Below are 24,944 nucleotides of genomic sequence, written 5' to 3' on the forward strand. Positions count from 1 at the left end.
ATTATCAGTTTTAGAGTGCCTCATTCCCTTACAAAAAAAAAGAATACATTCAAGAGCATTATTTAATAGAAACATCAATAGATAATAACCCAAAGTATATATTTAAAAAAAAAAAAATTACAGTCTATGGTTAAAACGTGTATGTACACAATATTTTGCCACCCAAAAAGAGAGGATTGATCAAATATAAATGTATTTCCTGTTTTATAACCTATAAAACCAAGAATTACATTCTCAAATACTAAGGAGACATTAGAATTCATACGATAAAAAATATCCAGAATCTTTTCATTATAATCCAGGCTCTTATAATTACAAGATCAAAACAGAGATCAGAGAAAGAGCAATTTCTATCAATGCACCGATGCCTAAGAAATGTAATTAATTTTAATTTGGACATAAAACCGATGTCATTCACATGGTAGCCTGTACTACTGTTGCTGCATTACGTCATCAAACTACTTTATATAAATCACTTTATATAAATATATACAAGTCTGTTCTACATGTGAGTATAGTTTTTTTAAACCTTATCTATGAAACAGTTTTATTTTTTATGTATTTTTGGCTAAATATTTTGCTCATCATCCTCCGTTCATGGAATGATGTGAAATGCAACGTGATTACGTCATGGCTGTCAGACGGAATGTCGTCAAATATTTTTATTTTGCCCTGTTTTGACGCTCAAAACCACGTGGTGGCAGCATTGGCTCGCTTATATATTTTTCTAGCCCTTTCCATGTTTTATTAGTATGCCATGTTAACCAAAACAAAAGTTATGTGAGTGAAAATGTTCAGATTTTTTAGATCAGGTCCAAATTTATTCTGCTAATATATGTGTGAAATATTTTATGACACTGCATTGCACATTCCATTAAAATAAATCGGTTTAAAACAGTAAACACATACGTTACATATGAAACATAAGGATATGGGCCATCTTCAGTAACATTACATGTTCACAACACGTTAGACTTTTATTGTTATTATTATTATTATTATTTTATTGAACGATATCAATTTACAAAACCAAATAGGGAACAATAAAATGCAAAATATACACGTTTCCAATCATAACTCCATCATAAATGTCGATGTGTGTATATATATCACATAAAATAACAACAAACATTCTTTAACCCTTTTAAAGGGGGTGCAAGGAAGGAAAAATAAATAAATAATTACAGGTATAAAATCTTACCAAACTTAAAAGGAAAGAGACTCATATATGGTTTTATACAATTATCCAAGGGTTTGGTTATCTTTGGATAAGTGTTTTAAAGATTCCAAGTATTTTTTACTTGGATTTTTAAAGTAATTTAAAGAGGGTTTACTATATTATTCCACTTACTTTTGTGTACATGATATTTACCCATTGTAATAATAATGTTTAACATGTATGACAACTCTTCCGAAAGACCATCTGCATAAACCAAAACCTGAAACAAATTTAAGTGATGGATTATCAGTGTTGATATCAATATTTAACCACCTGAAAATATTAATATTATTTTTTATTAAAGGCCTCTGGATAGGCTACGTGACAGGCTCCGCCTAACAGCCGGAAAAAGAGTCAACTGATCTGCGGTCTGCCTGAATGTTTTATCAAACTAACGCCATTGCGTGTTCCATCTCACAGAACTGATTCCAGACAACGTGTGCTTTTATTTTTATTTTTAGCCCAGTCGAACGCCGATCCCTCGAGCGCGGCAGACAGACAGAACTCAACGATCGCAGATAAACAGTCGCGCTGAAGAAGGAAGACAGACGTGCGAGCGAAGGCGGGCAGTAGTATAGCACTTCATGGCTTTAATATTTCAACAAAACGCGTTTATGGTTCACAGTTAGAGCGTTTTAGATCCCCCCCTCCCTACCGATGTAGGATCGTACCTGTCAGAGAATACGTCTGAGAAGTTTTAACCCATTTACTGATGGACTGACAGACGGATTCTCCTCAGACGACGCAATCTAACGTACACAATTCACATTTTACCTTATTCTCTCAATTCTCTCAAGCCCGTGTTTTCCGTCAGGAGGACTTCAGACTATTAAGGTTGGTGTTTATGTTTCTGACTGTAATTCTACATTTCTGTACGAATAACCCGTAGACTGCACTCTACCGGCTGTGTCTTAAAACCTAGTAAGCTGCCTATGTAGACAACATGTTTGGGCCATAGGGTCTGAGCATCATCAGCGCGTGCAGCATATTTGAGCGGGAATAATTGGCATATTTATGCAGCATATTTGAGCAATATAGACTGTCTCTCAAAATACAGTCAGCTGTCAACCTACATTGTATTTTGGTCATCAACAGCACGTGCACCATTACACCATCCAAAAATAGCATGGAAAAGCATAGTAGTGCCAGTGTTTTGGAAATGTCCAATATTCCATGGTATTCCTTACCTTATATTCGACCTAGAATACAACCCTGATGCGGTCTAGTTAGGCTGCAAACTAGGTTTTGAAACACTGTCTGCATTTTGCAGGTCTTGTTGATGGACATATGCATGTATGTGTGGATCATCCTCCATCATTTACATCGATATTTCTGTGCATTTTAAATGTGAATGTCTTCAAATCTATACGAACAGGTTGTTTTTTAGTGGTTTAATTGCAGTGAGCATGTATGTTATGTAATAGCTAACGTGACACACTCGGGCTGTTTTTGTCCCTAACGTAAACAATAATATTTATCTGGAATGCAGATGTCCTTTATAAATATTTACTAGGGTTAACCAGAGTTTACAATACCATTGTTATGAAAGTTAAATCATAATAAACAAATATGGGGTCTTCTTCAAACAACCCCATTTTTCAAAGAGTACCATGTAATGGCTGTACAGTATAACAAGTATACATTTTTTTTTTCATTCTATGACATTTTTAATGGTAATAATGGTAATTCCATGGTATAATTTAGGTTAGTTCACCCAAAAAATGAAAATTATCCCTTAATTTACTCACCCTCAAGCCATCCTAGGTGTATATTGAGTTATATTTAAAAACATCCTGTCTCTTCCAAGCTTTATAATAGGATTAAATGGTACCTTAGATTTTGAAGCCCAAATATTGGATCCATCCATCATAAAAAAATAATCTATACGGCTCCAGGGTGTTAATAAAGGCCTTCTGAAGCGAAGCCATGCATTTTGGTAAGAAAAATATCCATATTTCTAACTTAATAAACTATAATCACTAACGGCCGTACGTGAGTCGAGTTCCGGTGGAAGATTGACCTCTGACCCGACCTATAACTGACATGTTATATGATTATGATAATCAAACAGTGTCATGATGTAGCCTATAGCAAAGCACCATTGCTATAAACCATGATACTACTAGCTTATTACGGTATTATTTTTCTTTTTAAAGGACACTTTTTATTAAATATGGTTACCATTGTACATTTCTGGCAAAGAAATACAAAGTAAACCACATCATGTTGGCGACTGGTGTGAGTATACCATTTCCCAGTGTTATGATTTCAATGTGATGTGTGGTTAATCTCTAATTACCATAAAAGTAGCCTAATTAATGGATAACAACGCATCACAGTACTAAATTACTATGTAATAACAGTAAATGTGTGTCATTAGAAGCATCCTCACAAAATGATCTAGTTAATTAGTATTCAGTAACATGAACGCAATTTGGCCATTTATTTATTTTGACCACAAAACTTATTCTCATTTACACAGTTTAGCCTGTTTTTGTTGTGTCTTAGATTGGACGAGAACGGATACACACCTGAATCCTGATGTGGATCATGCTTTTTGTGTGTATCTTTGACCTTTGCGTAAAGGTTCATGTTTCCACTTTCCCCTTCAGAGGCGTTCAGAAACCCGAGCGCACACTTCCACATAGCTTTCTGTGTCACATTGTTGGATTGAGGTTGTGAAATGTGAGGTGTAGCACCTGTAACAGTTTCAGTGTGTGTGCGTGTGTGTGTGTGTGTGTGTGTGTGTGTTGTAACAAGCGCCCAATAGAAGAGAGTGCATCTTAAAGGAGAAGTATTAGCAGTAACAACTGCTCTCTAAACACGTCATCCTAAACCCGTTGTGTGTTGTACATCATGATGTCTTCCGACTCTGATATAGATCTGTGTGTTCAGGATCCAAACTTCAGAAGAACGTGATGTTTATGGTCTCATCGTCGCCACATTATTCATCAGCAATTTCCCTACAGATTGTTTGCTTCGTATAGGAACGTGTGGATGTGTACAACATTACGAGAGACAGTGATCGTCATTTGCATGTCAAATAGAGTTTCCATTCCTGCGTTGTTGTGCGTTATTGACGCTGCTGGTGTGTTTGTCGTCTTATTTTGCATAGTGTTTGCAGCTGAGGACAGAATCCAAATCGCTGTCCAACTATTTCTGGATTGCAATTGCATACCATTTTAAATGGGAAGCTGGAAGATCTAGTTCCTGATAAACTGAGGTTGATAGTTGGACTTCAGCAAACGTACAGCAGCGTGACCAGTGTAGTCCAATGCACAACTAAAGACTCTTGTAATTAGTGATGCACCGATCATGATTTTTACAAGCAAATGGACTGAATCAGAGACCGAATGCAGATTTTTTTTTAGTTTTCGTCTTTGTTTAAGCAAAAACAGCACTGTGCTTATAAACGCTACTTTATACGGAGGTAAGAGGAAAATAAAATGCTTTAAAAACGTTTCTGAAGACAGTTTCCTTCAGAGATACATTTATATAGAGAGCCTAAGTCCCGCCCCTCCGCTTCCGGCTCCTTATTTCGGAAAAAATATGTATGGTAGTCAATGGCGAGAGACAACTTATCTCTTTATTCCGTCTGAACTGTGCCCTGAATTACACATATGATGTTTGTCAATTTAAAAGATAATTATGAAAGTCAAGAAAGTCGCAGTTTGTCATAAAACATTAGAGTTACATTCAGTTTTATGTGAAAATCGCTCAATGAACTACATCTCTCGTCTCGCACTATGTACGTATGTGTGCAGTCTGGTACAAAACACTCAGGCATGACGGCGTAACGTTACCATTATAACGTAAGACTATAGAAAACATGACAGACGTTAGCTTCAGTAAAGTCAGCTTCATTCATTGAGAGAAAAGGTGTGACGTCACATGTGCGCCTTTTTGGTTTGTAGTCTTTGTAATTGCGTATTTTCACAGTCTTATACCTCAACAGTTTTACATCAAACTGCGACTTTCTTGACTTTAAAATGTATCTTTTAAATTGACAAACATCATATGTGTAATTCAGGGCACAATTCAAACGAGATCAAAATATTCGTTGTCTCTCGCCATTGACTACCATACAATATTTTTCCGAAAATAAGGTCCACATGGTGGTCCACCGGAAGGGGCTCTCTATATACCCCCAGCCTAAATTCAGTATTTATATTTTTCATCCAATATTTTGAGCACATGAACCGTGATCTAGCTGTGCCTGGTTCAGTATTTTCTCTTTTGAGTGTCCCGTCTGGCCTGCTAACGTCCTGTTTACAGACGTTCGTAATATTTCCACACAAATGAACATTTTGGGAAATGATTGCATTGCTGTTTAATGTACAGAGTCCAGAACAGAGATTGGCCGAATGTGAAAAAAAGAAACAAAACACGGCCTGTCGAACAGTGCAATCTCTACTTGCATTGAATCATTCAAAGGCATGTTTGTTAACAATTAACAATTTAATCTTTCTAGTACCAAATGGTAATGTCCAGCATTCAAATTCACAGCTATTTTTGGGGCTGGTCATGAGAGGCATGTGTGCTCAGGTGCAAACCCTCGGCACCCCAGCCGAGTCACTGCAACGCTTCATTTATATTAATGATCCGTCCTGCTGACACGGACGCCCGTAAGGCTGTGGCCGTAATCTCTCCATATTGCCTTCAGTTTTGCCTGAATACCAACTCAAATGGAGATTTAATCCTCATTAAATCCGTCAGCTTCATTATGGTTTCTCTTGTGTCCTTCACAAGACTCTGAATGTCAAACACTGTGAAGGGACGTCTGAGATCTGAAGCTGCGTTTCCTGATTTGAGAGAGTGAAACTGGCCTGTGGAAAATGTGTGAATCAAAGCTTTCTAGCTGTTTAATAAGACGAAGACGATCTGTGTGTTATTATTTGACGGGTGGATTCATAAACACACCGTGACGTGCTAGAAATGCTTCATTGTCAGAAATGATGCAGACATCAGGTGAGAACAGAAGCTGTTTCCTGTTTCATGTCGAAGTCGAAACTCTGAAAACAGGAAATGCACAACATATAATCGGATTCAAACCCTTGCCGAGATGAAGTGCTTAATGTAATAGAAACGTTTTATCTACATGAGTAGATTTATAATTTTTCTGTAGAAAATGTGACTGGTACTCTTGCGTTTATTTATTTAGCAGATGCTTTTAGCCAAAGTGATTTACAAAAGAGCATAATTAACCACAAGCAATCTCTCATAAGAGCCGACAATATTTCCAGAGCAAAATGCCAAGTTTAAAGTATAAGCTAAATTAATGCAGAAGTGAAGAGTCTTGTGGTTTCTAGGTGGTTGTTCATTGGCCACTGGCCAAAGTATTTTAAAAAAATTATTATGACTGTCATATCTCCATATTTTGTTATTTTTAATCTTTTTTTTTTCCATAAATCATTACTATTAGTAACCCTTTACATCTGTCAAGTTTTTGCACATATTTAACCAATGAAAAGTATTAAAAGGAGTTTGTGGCTGAACCTCTTAACTCCATTGGATCCTCAAACTGTCAGTCAAATCTCATAACCCCTCCCCTCCTCCATCGTGAATGAATGTATGAGTATATGAAGAGTTAAGATGCAAAAGCCTCTAAGTGCCATCTGAAATTTTCTTCTAGAATGATCATTTTTATCAAGTTCATATATTTAAGTTCAGTAATTTCACTTAAATGACAATTAATAGGTCATTTTCATTGCCATTTAAGGGAATTTACTGAACTTAAATATACAAGCTTGATAAAAATGATCATTCTAGAAGAAAATTTCAGATGGCACTTAGAGGCTTTTGCATCTGAACTCTTCATATATATGTGTGTTTTATGTATTTGAGAAGAGGAGAAGAGTGTCTTAGTCTAGCATTTGTCATCGAGTCATGGCTAATACTGTCTTAAACAGCCTGTGCAAAAGCACTTGGTCTTTTATAACGAGATGTTGGCCAAATGACAGAATGAGCTCCTGATACCTAGTAAACTTGGTTGATGAAAACGTAACACAATGCACTTACTGCCTCAGATGTGGCCCTTCTAATGACGGACACAACACGTATGTCTGACATTTGAACTCCATATGAGCTTGATTTTGGTAAAGTGTTAATAATATAATGATGACACATGCAAGTGTGTGACCATTTATAAAGCCACAATATCAACTTTGACACCATTTTTTGAAATGGACACACAAGGTTTCCACCCGACAGCAACAAAATCTTGGACAAAATGAGGATCAAGGGACAGATTTTAGCTATAAACTTAGGATGGGACATTTGTGTAACACTGCCTCGGGGTCATGAGTGGTTTGATTTATAAGCACACGGCATGCCTTTTCTTGAGTCTGTTATTGTGCCGGCAGCTCGGTCTGTGCTGTGGTGTCAGCTGAGGTTAATGGTGTGGACTTTCCTCCAGTTCACAGAGCTTGTGTGGACAGAACAGTAACCCAGAGCCGGGATGTCAGTGAGGAGTGAATAACGTGTTTCTCGACAGACATGCTGGACCAGCTGCGTTCAGATTGAAGGCAAATCAGGTTTTTTTTCTCTTAAATCAGATCTTTTCAGGCAGACTGTCCGCACTATTAATTGCAAGTGATCAGAGAAGATTTATGTGTCCAAACATAACCTAACCTTTGTGGATGTGTTGCTTTGGGAATGACGGAGGCAAACCCACACCCAAAACTTGCACACCCACATATGTGATGGATGCCATAAAAATGGAGGTGCAACATCTCGCTCTACGAATAAGTGTCCCGTCCAGTGCAAAATCTCAGAAATCTCTGGACACACAGTATATACCATTAGCCTGGAAATCCAGACCTAAATCTAAAAGATTAATGGTCTGGCATCGACTAATGAAAATCGGCCAGCTCGAGGGGCGGCACCAAGCATGCATTTGAAAATCTCACTGCACGCAATTGGATAACACTACGACCAATCACAACAATAAGCCCCATACGCTTAGCTACCAGCGGAGCTAACTGGTAACTGGTACTCTTGCCGTATCCGGTCGGCAAAACAGCAAAAACGTCCTTCTTGCAAAGGAACGTCTTCTGTTCCTCTTTTAGATAAAAAGCCAAGTCTAACTCGTTCATTGTAGCGGCCAAAGTGGTGTTCATCCATAGCCATCTTGCAATGTTTACTAATGACTTCGACGTCGCAGCGCTGTCGTCATCTCGCCTCTGGCCAGCCTATATCAGATAACCCGATGTGATTGGTGCAGCTCAGATCGAGGGGCATATTTAATGAGCATCATTACTCGACACCAGAGTAACTCGCTGAGCAAATTCAACTTGTGCTCTCGCGAGAACTCTGGAGGTAATATACCATTTGAACACTGTATGAATTTGGGCCGATTATATTTTCAATTGATTAATTTGTTTATTTTTTTGTTATTATTATTATTATTATTATTAATCGAATAATCTAATTCTATATCCCCTCTATTCTATATAATGTTCTATATAATGTTAATCCATTGATTATTTTCTGAATAGTTGAATAATCCTTTGGTTAATTTACCATTAAATAATAACCAATAATCTACCAGTGCTTCAACATTTCTAATTTTCGTTTAATTTAGGTTTTTGTCTTTTGTTTTTAATAGTTTTAGTATTAGTTACCAGTTCATCTGACCAGGAGAGTGTTTGAAACTTTATTTTTGTTTGGTGATACTAATGGTGCATAAATGAGACTCTTACCTTGTTAGCAATATATGTCCTGCATGAAAAATTAATCCAACTAAACATTCCTCTGTGATCAGTGATCGTGCCCTGACTGGTTAATCTGTGCAGAAAGGAGAGACGTGTTGCTGCAATGCACTTTCAATCCCCTTTGTTAAATATACTGTCATTGCTTATAGCTTGAGGCTTTTGCTGAGATGCTTGAAAGAGAAAGAACAGAAGAGGACGTCTCACTTTTATTGTTTTCTCCTTGAGAATGGCCTAAACCTAATGCTTTTTCTTTTGGTTGTTAAAAATAGATTTCAAACTACTAAACTACATAAGTGTTGTACCTTCACTATACCCTCTGGTTAAGAGGTCAGTGTTTGTTAGTTTGACCGAGGGACGAGGAGGATTCTTGATTGTCATGTTAATGAGGTTTCGTTTCGACTGAAGGAATCCTGCTCTCCCGCGTGGCTCAGATTCTCAGCTCAGAGCTGTTATTAGGGGCTCCTGGACATGTTCTGTGGGCTGAACTAAATATCACTCGCAGAGGTGAACGGTGGGGAACACGGCCGACTGTGAGGAGAGGCACAGAAAGAGGAGCTTCCTTAAAAAATAGATGCGTTTTGGTCGATCGGGATTTAAACTTTGTCGGCTGAAGACCCGAGTTTGGTTTGAAGATGAGAAACGCACCGAGCACAATGTTCTCTCACCATTCCTGATTTCTAACACACACACACACACTCACAGCGTTCGGCTGGTCTTGTGTCTGTCAGAGCAGAAAACTAAAGCTGTGTGTTTTACCGTCGTCTCCGGTCATGTTCATATGTAAATTACGGGAGCTTATTTCATCCGTTAGAATGAAAGGTCTGGAAAAGCCCGTACATTTACATGCCCATAATGAAGAAATTAAATTATTAATTAAATAATTTAATACAATTCTATAATTAAAACACGGGAATTGTGACTAAAGCTGCGCAAGGCCCGCTATATTGGCCCAATCTGCCGGTTCGCCAATACACGGGGAAGGTTGTCACTTGTTCTGTCCTCACTCATGCAAAGTATTGGTTGGTTAAATTTGCAATACATTAATCATGTACTCACTCGTTAATTCATCTGACTCCATAAATGAAAGGTTTTAATAATCTGCCTCACTAAAAGTGAACGAATGTTTGACTATTCCTTTAACCATTAAATGAACAATGTCAAAATCAGTTATAATAATCATATGTAACAATTTAATATTTCAGATATCAGAGATCAATTCCACAATCAATTCAAATATCTAAAACATGGTTATACATTGGTTACACCAAATAGTCTTACCCAGCTTGTACCTGAGATCACCTTCAGAACACCTTCCTTTATCCTCTGACCAGGTGACAAGGGGGATGGGGAAGGCCACCCTCAAATGGCTTCTATCCCACAGAAGGGGGGTTGCCTTATCTCTAAACCAGTTTTCTATGAACTTCTATAAATCTTATTTCCTTTTATTTTATCTATCTGGATATGAGATATCTGTACCACTCACTTTGAGACATTTCAAGTGACACCAAAAACATAAGTCAATGTTGAATATTCACATTAAACCATGTTCTTGTGTGAGTTCCTAGTTTCTGAGAGGAAGAAAGGCTGTATTGGGGAGGTCAAATGTTAATCAGCCAGCAGGGCCCTTTTGTCCCATAAATCAGGCCTCAACCAATATTTTCAGTCTTACAGTCTCCAAGTATATTGTGCAAAGCAATGATCAGGACTCAGATTGAATACCTTAACACTTTATCCCACTTCTTGTTTTTTTGTTTTTGTTTCTTGTTTTTATGTTTTATTATTCCTGTGGCTGTTTTTCTGTTGGCTTATCTATCCATTATGTACCCCACTGCAAAGAGACCGGGGGGTGGGAGGGATTGGTAGGTGGGTGGTTGATTTCATCCGTGTTTTCATGTTCTCATTCTGGCATGTTTATTGTCAAAAATTGAAAATAAATTAAATAAATAAATAAAAACACGGGAATTGTGTCTCTCTCGTCTATCTGATCGACCAGAACGCATCTCAAAACCAGGTGTAAACAAGGCCTGTGGCTCCATGAAGAACCATTAACATCCATAGGGGTGGTAGTGGCGCAATGGATAAGACACATGCCTTTGGTGTGAGAGACCCGGGTTCGAATCCACTGTGAGACACCAATGTGTCCCTGAGCAAGACACTTAACCCCTAGTTGCTCCAGAGGCGTGCGACCTCTGACATATATAGCAATTGTAAGTCGCTTTGGATAGAAGCGTCAGCTAAATGAATAAATGTAAATGTAAATGTAAAATGTAAATCCATGAAATCTGTGCACTGCGCAAAAGGTTCTTTGTAGTGGAAAAAGTTTCTTTAGATTTTTAAAATGCTCTTCACACTAAGAAGAAGAAAAAACCCCACAAAAACACGTTATACAGTACAGGCCAAAAGTTTGGACACATTACTATTTTTAATGTTTTTGAAAGAAGTTTCTTCTGCTCATCAAGCCTGCATTTATTTGATCAAAAATACAGAAAAAAACAGTAATATTGTGATATATTATTACAATTTAAAATAATTGGTTTTCTATTTATTATACTTTAAATTATCATTTATTTCTGTGATGCAAAGCTGAATTTTCAGGATCATTACTCCAGTCTATCACATGATCCTTTAGAAATCATTCTAATATTCTGATTTATTATGAGTGTTGGACACAGTTCTGCTGCCTAATATATTTGATGAATAAAAGGTTAAAAAGAACTGCATTTATTCAAAATAAAAAAATATTTTCTAATAATATAAATCTTCTTTACTATCACTTTTTATCAATTTAACACATCCTTGCTGAATAAAAGTATTGATTTATTTCAAAAAAAGAAAGAAAAAAATTACTGACCCCAAATTACTGACCAGTAGTGGATATTGTTGTTACAAAAGATTTCTATTTTTAAAAAATTTGCTTCTTTTTTATTTTTTTACTTTTTATTCATCAAAGTATCCTAAAAAAGTATCACAGGTTATGAAAAAATATTAAGCAGCAGAACTGTTTCCAACTTTGATAATGAATCATCATATTAGAATGATTTCTAAAGGATCATGTGATAGACTGGAGTAATGATCCTGAAAATTCAGCTTTGCATCACAGAAATAAATTATTTTTTAAAGTATATTCAAATAGAAAACTATTATTTTAAGTTGTAATAATTTTTCACAATATTACTGGTTTTTTTCTGTATTTTTGAAATGCAGGCTTGATGAGCAGAAGAAACTTCTTTCAAAAACATTAAAAATAGTAATGTTTCCAAACTGTTGGCCTTTACTGTATGTGAATGGCCCCACGGAGTCTGTATCCTTCCCTGAATTCATCTTCCCTGTGTCCGTGCTTTCTAAACGTATTTATTTATTTAATTTGTCATAATGGTTAGCACGTTCTGTTCTGTTCTGTTGTTCTGTTCTGGCACTAGATGTAGGCATGCTGCGTTGTGATTGGTCCTGATTGGACATAGAGGGGGTTGGCGGAAAAAATCATGCTTTCTTTGGTTTAGAAAGCATGCATGCTCTCACATCGTGAGTTTATTACGAATAACGATTTCGATGAATTGCACAGCCCTAATAATAAATGGGTCTAAACTTCTAGTTATTAACCCTTTAGAACCTGAAGCTAAAATAGGTGTTTTTCACATCATTTGATTTTTTGACTGTACAATTCTAAAACAATGTGCTATCTTCATGTGCAAGGTGTCATCTTTTTCAACAAATTACAGTTATTGACCATTATTGTGTGTGGTGAGTTTGTAAATAGAATTTAAATAGACAAAAATAAAAAAAACGAGAATAAATTTACTGATTTCTATTTAGAAAAAAAACAAAAAAATCATGAACGTAAGAAACGAACACTTTAAAGTTGAAAAATGAACTATAGTACATATATACAAGTCTTTTTTGTGACATTGGGTTGCACAGTTTTCATTTAGGACACTTTTTTTCATACACGCACACATTCATAGGCACGCACACATACACATGCACACACTACATGCTTAGATACGTGAAAGAGTAACGGCCATCCGCCTCCCAAGTTTCATTAAAAATCATCCCAATCCCCTCTTCTGCTGTCTAACACTTCTTTCACCATGTATTGGTTTTTAAAAAAATATATTTTATGCAATCCAAAACACTCTAACCTGCTGCGCGTCGTATCTCTCTGTTCAAATCCTTCCATCCCACGCTGCTGTCATTTGCCACCGTAATAAGCCGTATATTGGCGAAAAGCGCATGGTCTACTTTCAGGAATTATTTTGATAGTGCAAACGGTTGAAGAGTTACAGTGACATGAATACAGCTTGGTTGGCTGTGTCGTCGACGGCACATCCGGTTTTAAAGGGTTAAACCAGAATTTTAAAACAACATAGGATAGATGGTGAAGTTGCATTAAAAATAGTGCACAGACAGAGCAGATGTTATCAAGCAGTGCTTCTCAGTGCTGGCGGTGCGCTGAACGCTTTACTTTTGGTGTGACACTCGTTGTGATGATGGGTTGGTATGACTGCTATTCTGCACTGAATAGTCGAGTTTTGTGTGGCCTTTAAACGCATCACTGACACATTGACGCAGAGGGTTTGCTTGTTGTTCTCGCCGTCTGTGTAGTTGCGAGATTATTGCTTCGCCTCGGGGCAGAGGTTTAAATTCTCTTTAATTGAAAACACGCTCAGGCCACTTTAAGATGTTGCACGTTCACTAATTGAATATTAAAGGATGAAGAGGCTGTTATTTGGAGGGAAATCTTTGCAGCTGGTGCCCGGAGGTGAAGGATGTGCGACGCAGTTTGGCTTTTTGTGTGGCTCTTATTACATAATTACATTTCCCGGCTCTATTATTAAATGAATTTCATAAAAATGTCACATGGTGATGTCACAAGCCGGCTGGATGTCTGTCAGGGCGGGTGATTTTTGTTATCTCAGACTTCTGTCTTCTGGCATACGTGGAAGTTCACCTGAATGCCGATAATAACTTTACTATTTTGAAGAGCCTCGTTTCGAATTGCTGTTACGCTGCATGAAACTTTTAAAAAGCTTTTAATCTGCTTCTCTCACTTCAGACCAATACGTTTTAGTTCCTCTTCCTCCCTTTTGTCTTTTAATTCGTTGTTAGTCAAGCAGGTGACACTTTATTTTACAGTGTCCTTGTTACATGTACTTACCATAGTAATAACCAGTGTTGGGAAAGTTCACTTTCTACATGAATTATTTCAAAGTTCAGTTCACAATAGGGGTGGAACGGTACACAGAAGTCACGGTTCGGTTCATACCTCGGTTCAGACATCACGGTTCGGTACGAGTTCGGTACAATGGAGGGAAAAGCAAAACAAAAATGTAGAAGGCAATTATTTTATTTTTTATTGTGCATGTCTCAGGCTGTTCCACCAAAGGAAAATAAATGTCTTAAGCCTTGTATTTTTTAAATAAGTTTTATTAATAAAGTAAAGGCATAGACCCAGTTTATTTGTAGTGCATTGACAATAGTTTTATATAATTAGTTTATTAATTAAATTAATAAAAAGACAAAAAGACCTTGAGATATGTTTGGTAATTGTACCTGAATGACTTTCAAATTAATTTGCTATATTTCAGATCAATATACTTGTTTTCCTTAAAATGTTTTAATCAATGTAGAATATGTAACTTAAAAATAAACAGATTAGTCCTGTGTGAGGACAAGAAATGAAAACCAATGCAATGTGATGAATGTCCAAAAGATGGCACCGACAGACTGCGTAGTTTTAAATGGGGTTGAACGATGTCCTGTATGAACAAAATGACGGAGTATGTTTTTATGTTTCCACTGTTCGATCGCGCCCGCGCCTCTCTCTCTCTCTCTCTCACTCTCACACACACACACACACACACACACAACATATTCCAGCATTGCAATCTTGACATCGCAGCCTGTTCATTATAGCCACAGAGCTTCATAGCTAAGGCGGAGCTACAGATTAGGTGTCCCTAAAGAACCCGCGTATCTAACAGTAGTTCCACAGTACATTAATTAATTTGCACGCGAGTTTTATTTATTTTTACACCGTGTATTCTCCGTGTATATTCATGCACCGAACCGTGACGCCCGTACCGTTTCGGTTCAATACGAATACATGTACCGTTCCACCCCTAGTTCACAAATTTTAAAATGAACTAGTTCAGTTCATAATTCATACTTCAAAATTTTGAACTAAGTTCACAGTTTCAAAAATTAACTAGTTCATAATTCTTTTTTTTCCATATGGTGCTACGAGCTATTTTTTATTTATTTTTTCAAAAATATTTCCACTGCCCATATAGAACCATAGACAGCAATTATTAAAAATGTGCTGATTGAATGGTCCTTTTTAATGAGGAATTATTTAAAAAAAAACAGGACAGTAGTCCTTAAGGTGCAAATGTTTTTCAATTTTAATAATTTTCCATTTCAGTACATACTAGAAAGGAATACTGTCTGGAATCCTGGAAAAATATACCAGGCAGGTTCAACAAGTGCGGATTTTCTTTTCTTTTCAAAGTTTGCACAGAAATGTACGATTTTTCCCAATCCTCACCAACCTTATCATTAAACTCGTTTAAAGGATCATACGACGCCTCCTTGCTGCTTTGTCGCCTACATGCTGTGTTTTGTTTTGATGACGCATGCGGCGGCGCGACACTGGTGGCTGGTGTTGCCAGATTGGGTGTTTTTTCCGCTACATATTAAGGCCTGTTTACGGTGTGTTTTAGGCGGGTTTTCGCCTGGAAGGCTCTATAGAAATCTGGCATCCTATTGAACGAAGTTAAACTGAGAGAGCGTGCCGTTCACAGACACCAGAATGAACGAGTTCACAGTAACGTTCATCAGGCAGTATTACGGTACGTTCAGTTCACGTTCTCCCAAAATATGAACGAGGCACAACAGTGGTAATAACAGTAAATTATGCGTAATTACATGCAACTAAACCCCAACCAAACCCTAATATCCCTAACCCTATAGTAAGTACATATTGCTAATTAATATTACTCAGTACTTAAATATATAATTACACTGTAACAGTGACACCTTAAAATAAAGTGTAGCCGTCAAGCATTACTTTTGTTAAATTTTAAGATTTAATGCTAAGTATTAAACTTTGGTGCATAACTCCTCCTCACACATTTTTTCTGTGTGTGTGAAGTTTTTGTACAAATCCTAATCTTTGGGAGAAGTTACTCCTCGTCTCCTGGTACAAAAACACTAGAAAGTCTAGGAAGTTAAGCCAATTAAAGTCATATAACAGATGTCTAGTGGTCTGTTCATTATAAGATTGAATTAGATTTAGTCGACACTTGTTTATCCCTCGGCTTAGTGGTTTTGCGTGCTCTATAAGTGCTTCAGGGGGTGGGAGACGGGAATACAGTCTCGTTTTGGAAGAACGTTTCACGGGAACCATCAGGGTGTCTAACTGATGAGGTTACGTCATGGAAACCCGCTCTGATGTGGGCAGAGACTTCTCCCTAGTAACACCGATCTGACCCGCTAATCTGTCTAAGCCTGGTGCTGAAAAGAGAAGGAGAATGAGAAAGCACGAGAGTGACATCGGCGTGCTGACAGGCACATCATCAGCTCTGTGGAGTGAGCGAGCGGTGCGCCGAACTGAGGAGAGGAAGGTTCAGGCGGTTCATGCATGAACCATCGGCACCGGGGCCTTGAGGAAGACGGGACGTTGCTGGAAATCACTTTAGATAGAAGATATAAAAATATGAAACGTAAAAAGAAAATAAATTGTGGTATGTATGTATAGGCTATATCATTTTATTTAGTGTATATAATAATTAATAATAAAATATTCAATAATTAATCATAATAAAAAATATATTCATATATAATTGTATACATGATAGATTTAATGAAAAATAGTTTTGCATATATATATATATATATCATTTTATTTATATTTATTTATTATATATTTATTAAATTATATATAATTTAAATAATACATATTTAATAAATATTAATAAAATATTTAGTAATAATAAAAAAAAAAAACATTAATTTATATAAATCTATAAATAATATATTTAATAAAAAATAATTGTGTATAATAAAATTGAAAAATAAATAAATACAACTTAATATAATTCTAGATATAGTAGTTTATATATATATATATATATATATATATATATATATATATATATATGAATAAATCAGATGCCCAAAACACAGTTACATATATATATATATATATATATATATATATATATATATATATAAATAAATTAGTGCTGGGCAAAGATTAATCGCGATTAATCGCATCCAAAATAAAAGTTTGTGTTTGCATAATATATGTGTGTGTACTGTGTATAATTATTTTGTATAAATACACACATATGCATGTATTTATTTAAGAAATATTTGCATGTATATACTGTATATGTATTTATACATAATTTATATTATATATAAATATAAATCATTTATATATAAATAAAAAAAATCTTAAATATATACATGCATATACACAAATATACACATATTTATATATAAATCTTAAAATGCCAAAAACAGCCTGTTTAATTGCGTTTTTAGTGGTTTTCAGAGGAACAATGCTGCAGTTATGCTCAATATGACTCATTAAGCAAAAATTTCAGGCTCTGATCTAAATGAACATGTGAGCCTCTGTGGTTGTGTGAATCCATATGGGACAGTGTGTGTGTGTGTGTGTGATACGAGGTGGTTTGTTCAGTGTCTCGGTGGGGTAGATGAGTTGCTTGAGCTCAGAGGGAGTCTGGGTAGAGACGTGTGAAAAGAAGATATTTTTACTGAAAAACACACCTTTTATCTACTGCTGCCACCTGGGCCACACACACACACACACACACACGCACGCACTGAGAGGAACAGCACACTAATGGAGAGAGATTGTGTTGAAGAGTTGAGACTTATTAGTTTGTCTTCCAGTAAAGTAATCAAGCACTCATGAATCACAGCTTCTTTTTTTATGATTGTTTATTTAGTGGAATAATATAGTTATTGGTTCCTGTTGTGGATTGGGATTTAACTCGCTGTTAAAGTGAGTTGTTGGGAGTGAATTTGATCACTTATCTTGCACTTCAGAGCGTATGCCTATGTTTGTCTATATGAATGTAACGAGATGCTCTCAACCCTATATGTCTGAAACTAATTTCAAGCAATCTGAGGTTTTAAAGTTCATGATAAACATGACTTCAGTCAAGTGCGTCTAAACTTTTGAGTGTTAAGCCCTATTCGGGCAGGATTAACTTTACAAGGGTAGATGGAGTAATGTTATTTTACCACAGGACGTCTGTAATATTAAAGGCCAATTCGCACGGGATAAGATATCTCAGTAAAACTAGCAGAAGTGAGAGAGTAACTCGATTTGTGCATCGCCGTCACCCTCCTGTCATCATGTGTGTATTACGTTGCTTCCTGATATCATGTGCGCAAACACATATAACCCATATTTATATATATATATATAAAACAGTTATGTCCGGTCGAACGATGTATTAATTAACTTCAGATTGGATTGTGTTGGTAATAGGCACTTACCTAACGCTAAAAGATGTTTCGTGCCTCTAACAAGTGCTTTCGATCTTCTCTCTGATCTGAATGGTGTGTGTGAAACACTTGAGTTTTGCCACAGACTCGTTCCAGCGTCTCGAACGCATCTGATGCTTCTTCAAGCGTCTCCATACTTGAAAAACTGCGGAAAACTACTTTTAAACAGGAAATGACGGAATATTTACGTACATATTTACAGCGGGTCTATTCACACGGGATTAGTATCACCTGAGGTCATCTTCCAGACCTTTTTACTGAAGTAGCGGTAATCTTTACTGACATTATCCGTGATGATTACTGAGATGCACATTCAGACGGGACTAAAATCACAGAGAAGCTCTGGTGATTATTACTTTACCCCACCTCTACATGTTAAACTAGTCCCGTCCGAATAGGGCTATAGTGTAAACCTAGCCTAACTCCATCTTTAAACTATGGCCCTGTTTACACCAAGTATTAAGAAATGTTTTTATCAATCCAATCACAAGTGGACGACACTCAATACAGATGTAAACGTTTTGAGCTTGTCCACTTTCGACCACTTCCAGAGGTTGTCGAAAACGCATTCGACCGGATTGCTTTCATAGTGTAAACACTCATGTGGTCGAATGTGTTCGAACAGCTGCAAAACTTCGCCTACTGACATAATGCCTAAACATTATAGGAAGAGCTCTTGACAGGCGGGATTTGTCTGACACACTTTGTCGGCTGAAGACCCGAGTTTGGTTTGAAGATGAAAAACGCACCAAGCACAATGTTCTCTCATCATTCCTGATTTCTAACACACACACTCACAGCGTTCGGCTGATCTTGTGTCTGTCAGAGCAGAAACTAAAGCCCCTTTCACTCAGAGATTCCGGAAAATACACGGATAATGTGTCCCGGGATCCTTTGATTTTGGTTCATTCACACTGCCAGTAATTTTCCAGAATCTGTGAGTGCGTTCACACACATCCCGTAAAGACACGTGACGTCAGGATGTGATAACTCCCGTCATCACGACGACACACCCCTTACGGCATTGGTCCTGGCTTTTGTTCACACTAGGGATGGCGAAAACTAAAACATTTCTTGACCGACCACCGAGCCTCATTAGCCGGTTGAAACCGGTTAACCGATTAGTTTAAAATATGCTACGCTATTTGAAATAACAGCCATTTCGAGCCGCGCAATTTCGCAACTCTGTCGCATCTCTCTGCCGCTCTGCCTCCCGCTCACACACACACTGCGCCGCCCTTCCACTCACGTCACTTTTTTGAAATCCCCTACGGCGCGAAACATGAGTCCCGCAAACGCGGCGCCGAGGAGCTTGTATGTAATCGGAGGACAAATGGCTCCTTAGTTTCGAAATGTTTTGGGTACAAGGTGATCGCGTTGAAAATAAAGGTGTTTGTCTAGCGTTAGAAGCTCATTCGAAAACATTGCTGCGGCTCATTTAAGAAAATGACAGCTCCGAAGAGACGCCGCTTTAGTTTGAGGTAGTGCTAACAATAATAAAGAAAGATGATGATCATCACTTGATTACTTTTCTTTGCACGCTTCATCCTGTCGTCTGCCCTGGCTCTAGCCTCGAGTGTTTTAGCCTGTAGCCTTTACTTTTCGCAAACCTTGTGAGCGCGCGAACCCAAACGCTGTGACCTCGCGCCAAATGTTTTTATTGGTTTATTAAGTACAAACAGGCGAGTTATGAAAAATTGAGTGTGAGGGATTTGTTCACTTCACACAAAAAGATCTTGGAATGAGATGGCTAACTGTAGTAGCGTTTAGTCCACTGTCTATAATTGTCTAATTTAGAGATCACTTATTTTAATTTTTTTTAACCGACTACCGACAACTTTGATCGGTTAACGTTGATACGGTCAACAAACGGTCATCGGTTAACATCCCTAGTTCACACACAGGGCATGTTTCGGGACTGATCCCGGCAATGTTACTAGGTCCCCATCCCGGCATCAATCCCGGGACGTGTTTGCGTTCACACAATGTTCACACATTGGGAAACGCAATTCCCCGGGATCAACGCGCCGTGTGAAAGGAGCTGCTTCTCTCTGTGTGGTTTACTGTCGTCTCCGGTCGTGTTCATATGTAAATTGCGGGAGCTTATTTCATCCGTTAGATCGAAAGATCTGAAAAAGCCCGTAGACAGACCCTCCCCTGAGTCCCCTCGAAGAAATCAGGACAGAAGTGGATGAAAGTGGACAAAAGAAGCGGATTAAAACACGTGACTCTCGTCTACGTTTGATCCGATCAACCAAAAACGCATCTTAATACCAGGTGTAAACAGGGCCTGAACCATCAACAGAGTTAGTGCTGGTAAAGACGAAACCCTCCAGCACGCACAGAAACTGGGTCATGCAGATTGAATCAAATTAGACCGTCTACCCTAATGTTTTCACTGCTCTGCTGTGGCAGTAGGTTGGACATGTTCTCTCACCACAGCGATCTGTATCTGCTCACAGATTCGACGTGTCCCATGAAGTTCTCAGAGTTTGTCACGTATGTTCACACAGATTGAGTGTGGGAGTGTTGACGGTCACAGGCTGACGTCTAGACTTGCGCTACAGGCATCTGTGGGAAATGTGCATAAAGGTTTTGTATGTTTGCTTTATTATTCAGTGTGAAATCACAAAGCTAATTAAGGAATGGTTTTGAAACGACGTTGTTTGATGTTCTGCATTCTTTTGGTTTATTTCACCCAACACTCATTGTGGTTTTACTTCTGCAAATATATATTCCAGTTTTAGCATTTCTTGATCCTCTTTCTTTCCCTTTTGTGGTTTATTCTGGCCTCAAATTAAAGTCTTGTGTTTTTTTGTACACACTTTTCTTGTCTCTCTTTATCTGATACACACATTTCAGGGGTCTCATTTACAAAACTGTGCGTAGGATCCTTACTAAAAGTGTACGTGCGCACGAAAGCCAAAAATGGCGTATACGGCAAAATATATTCAGACTTATAAAACCGTTCGTACGCCAGAACCTGCGCAGAATTCACTTTATAAATCCCAATCAGCGGAAGATTGTGCGCACATGCTTCTCCACCCCGAAATAACCATATATGGAGCTTACAACGACTCGTTTTACTATGCAGATCCTCATCTGCATATCATTTGCATATGATTATTCATCCACGTGATAACGTTTAACGGTACAAGACACATCACATTAATAAAAATCATGTAGTTGCCTATATCCTTGCCTTGTTTTTGAATACATAAATCAAATAGTGTAAAATACATTTCAGAGAAAGTTTTTCTCAATCTTTTCCACTGGCCGAATTGTATTTTTAATTGATTTATATTTTTAATGGAAACAGATTGGCCTTGGGCATTATTTGCACCTTGCACGAAACTATTTACCCAGACAATTTTCCACGCCACAGGAAAAGTGTTCAAAAGCATCGCATCCACAACAAATATTTCTATTGATTGAATATAAAAAATGTTGTAACTTCTCAGTAACGATTTCATGTTTAAGTGTTTAACTCCATTAATTTGAATGGCATATTTAATCTAAATGTTTATATCAGAAGTAAAACAAAGTTTAAATCATTATTTTATTTATTTAAACTGTTATTTGCGTCAGTTTCACTAAACGGCCCGACGCGCTCGCTGGTGCGGACATTTAAGAAGGGATGGATATTTGCTTCAAGTGACAGGCTTGGTGAGTGAAATTATATTTGTATTATCTTTCTGTATATGTTTAATTTTCTTTAGATTTTCTGTCTAAAAGTGACCAAAAAGACATTTAACTCCAGCTCACCATCGGTGTCGCCAAACTGCTCCGTCTCCAAAACGTTCGTACGCATGGGTCAGAGTTTGTGTGCAGGTGCGCAAATTTTCCCATAAAGTTTGTTTTTATAAATCTCAACTTATGCGTCGGAAGTGGCGTACGCCTCATTCAGGGCCTGTTTTGTGCGTACGCAACGGTTATAAATGAGGCCCCAGGTCTTGGAGTCTCTACTAACAAGTTTATTCAGGTGTGTTTGATAAGGAAAACATACAAAATCTTCAGAGTTGATGGTGACCACTGACCTAAGCTAGGCTAGCTTCTTGTAATACGCCACTGTTTCTACACCCCTGACAGGACGTCAATAACTCAAATAAAGAATAAATGTCCTTGGAAAATTGCATTGAGGGATCAATAAGAAGAAACAGCCTTCGGGGACTGTTCTTCGTCCACTTGGTGCTTCAGACTGCTTTTTAAGGTCAAACAACAGCACTCAGTTTTAATGTGATATGACTTGAGAGAGTGTTAAGACGAGAGATATTTTAATAGTGTCTCTAATATATGATTTGGGAGGTTTGATTCATTTTGGGGAATCAGTTTGTTTTGATCTCATGGTGGCATTGTTTTTTATTTTTATAGGTAAATATTGCTGTTTATTGCTATAGATTGTTATATTGGTGCATTTAAAAAAAAAAAAAAATGTTATATTCTTCCTTGGTCAATTTTTGAAAAACGTTGTGGAAAACGTGTCTTTTTTTTTTTTTTTTTTTACATTTTATTGAATTTTACAATTTTACATTTTGAAGTGAATTTACTACAGTGACTGTTTGATCAATATGGGTTCCTTTTATTTATTGATTTATTTATTTGTGCCATTTCAGAGCAAATGCATGTATTCAATATTGAATTTTATCGTTATTACCCGACCTATATGCATAAGAAAATCTGAAGGTTTGTGCTTTCGATGACTGAAATTAGCATGCTAACAGGCCAGAATAGGTGTTAAACAAACAGAGGGGCGTTTAGAGAGCTAAATATTCCTCTCTGCTGCTTGTAGCTGGACTTCACTGTTCTCAGACCAGCGTGTCCCTCCACAGCCTTTCACCTGCACCGGCTTTGTGTTTCACAAAACGCATTGAAGTTTCCTTTGAAGTCGCGCCTGCAACTGTTTCTATTCCCTTTGGTCTGCAGCGTGTGTGTGTGTGTGTGTGTGTGCGGACCATTATCTCCAGCCGATGTGTTTCAGCCACAGGCTCTGGATATTTCCCAGCAGTTGTTATTCATATTCAGATTCAAGAGGCATGAATGTTGGTTCAGAAGAACAGTTGTCTACCACTTTCTGGTTGTGGTTTTGCGTCCCGCTGCGGAGTGTTAATTTGACAAGGCCTCTCTAGAAGTCACACACACATTGTGTTGACTAGTCAGTAAGCTGTGACTCTCAAACTATTGTACATCTTTGTCTGAGACCGGAATGGGAAGAGTTGACAAACTGGTGAAAAATTTGAAATATTTAATGTTTTTGTGTTTTTGAAACATCAGTGCATTTATTTGATCAAAAATGAAATTGAAAAAAAAAATTTGTTGCGTAATATTATTATAAATTAAAAGAACTTTATTTTTATTTTTATGTATATTAAAAAATATTCCTGAATTTATTCCTAATTTAAACTGAATTTTTAGCATCATTACTCCAGTGTCACATGATCCTTCAGGAATCATTCTAAAATGCAAATTTGCTGCTCAATAATTATTATTGGTGCCTAGTTATGAATAATGTCCCTTATTGTCAAAGTTATGTTGCTTAATATTTTTGTGGAAACCGGATTTGTTTTTGATTATATAAATGCCTTGGTGAGCATAAGAGACTTCTCTCAAAACATCAACAAACTTAATTATTCCAAACTTTTGACCATTAATATATGCGCACAATAAAAAGTCAAGGACGTCAGGTCAGTTTAAGGGTGTAAATTGAGCCGCATCACGTCACACTGTTACAGTTTCACAGTCTATGAGGCCTCCTGGACCGCCTCTGCTTTCTCTCCATCGTTTTTTCCCCTTCATGACCTACTTTGCTAATTATAGATCAAAAGTTTCCGCTTGTGAAAGTTTGGTCTGAGCAGTTGACAGGCCATGCGTTGAATCCGGGTCTGTGTGGCACCTGAGGACTCTTGTGCTGCTCATTCCCGCTGTGTGGGACGTCAGACTGACGGCGTTGTAGCCGAGATAAAGAGCCCAGCAAATTATCTGAGTGCCATCGATGTTTGCGCTTCAAATAAGAGCTGTCTGCGTCAGATATTGTCATGAAATGTCTTGGTAAACTAATGATAACTTTCAAAAAATTGTCTACAGAATAGCAAATATGTGAGAAAATAGAGGAATTTTGCTATACAAACGGTGGTTGGTTGCTTTAAATGCCAGTCTGATGGTCTTTTTCCTCTCTAACCCTGTTTCTAATATCACATACTGGATATATTAGGTGCTACATTTGGTTTGAAACGTTAAAAAACATGTTCTACTTCTATATAGTATGAATGTGCATGTGTAAATTCAGATGTACTGCATCTGCCATGTTGTCATTCCCACTGTTGCTTCATTGCCATTCACAAAACCCTTTCCCTGTGGCCTCATGGGATAGTAAAGTGTTCATCGAACGCGCACTTCAGAATCTCTGGGTCATCCAGATACTGTTCACCTACTGTGTATTTGTACTATGTGTTTGTATACTCCTCTGTTTTTCGCAT

The 24,944-nt window shown here is 37.4% G+C and overlaps 1 protein-coding gene across 3 annotated transcripts in view; it reads left to right on the forward strand.

The window, feature by feature from the left end:
• The first annotated feature begins 1,725 nt into the window (after nucleotides 1-1,725).
• osbpl8 (oxysterol binding protein-like 8) overlaps nucleotides 1,726-24,944 on the forward strand; it is a 77,405-nt gene continuing 54,186 nt past the window's right edge. For 2 of the 3 annotated variants that reach the window (XM_082168346.1, XM_082168347.1), the window contains exon 1: nucleotides 1,726-2,053. The gene's annotated coding sequence lies outside the window, so the exon portion shown is untranslated. The remainder of the gene's footprint in view (nucleotides 2,054-24,944) is intronic. The other variant, XM_082168349.1, reaches the window with a different exon arrangement.

The sequence above is a fragment of the Leuciscus leuciscus genome, assembly GCF_965113295.1.
Source record: "Leuciscus leuciscus genome assembly, chromosome: 4".
NCBI classification, from domain to species: domain Eukaryota; kingdom Metazoa; phylum Chordata; class Actinopteri; order Cypriniformes; family Leuciscidae; genus Leuciscus; species Leuciscus leuciscus.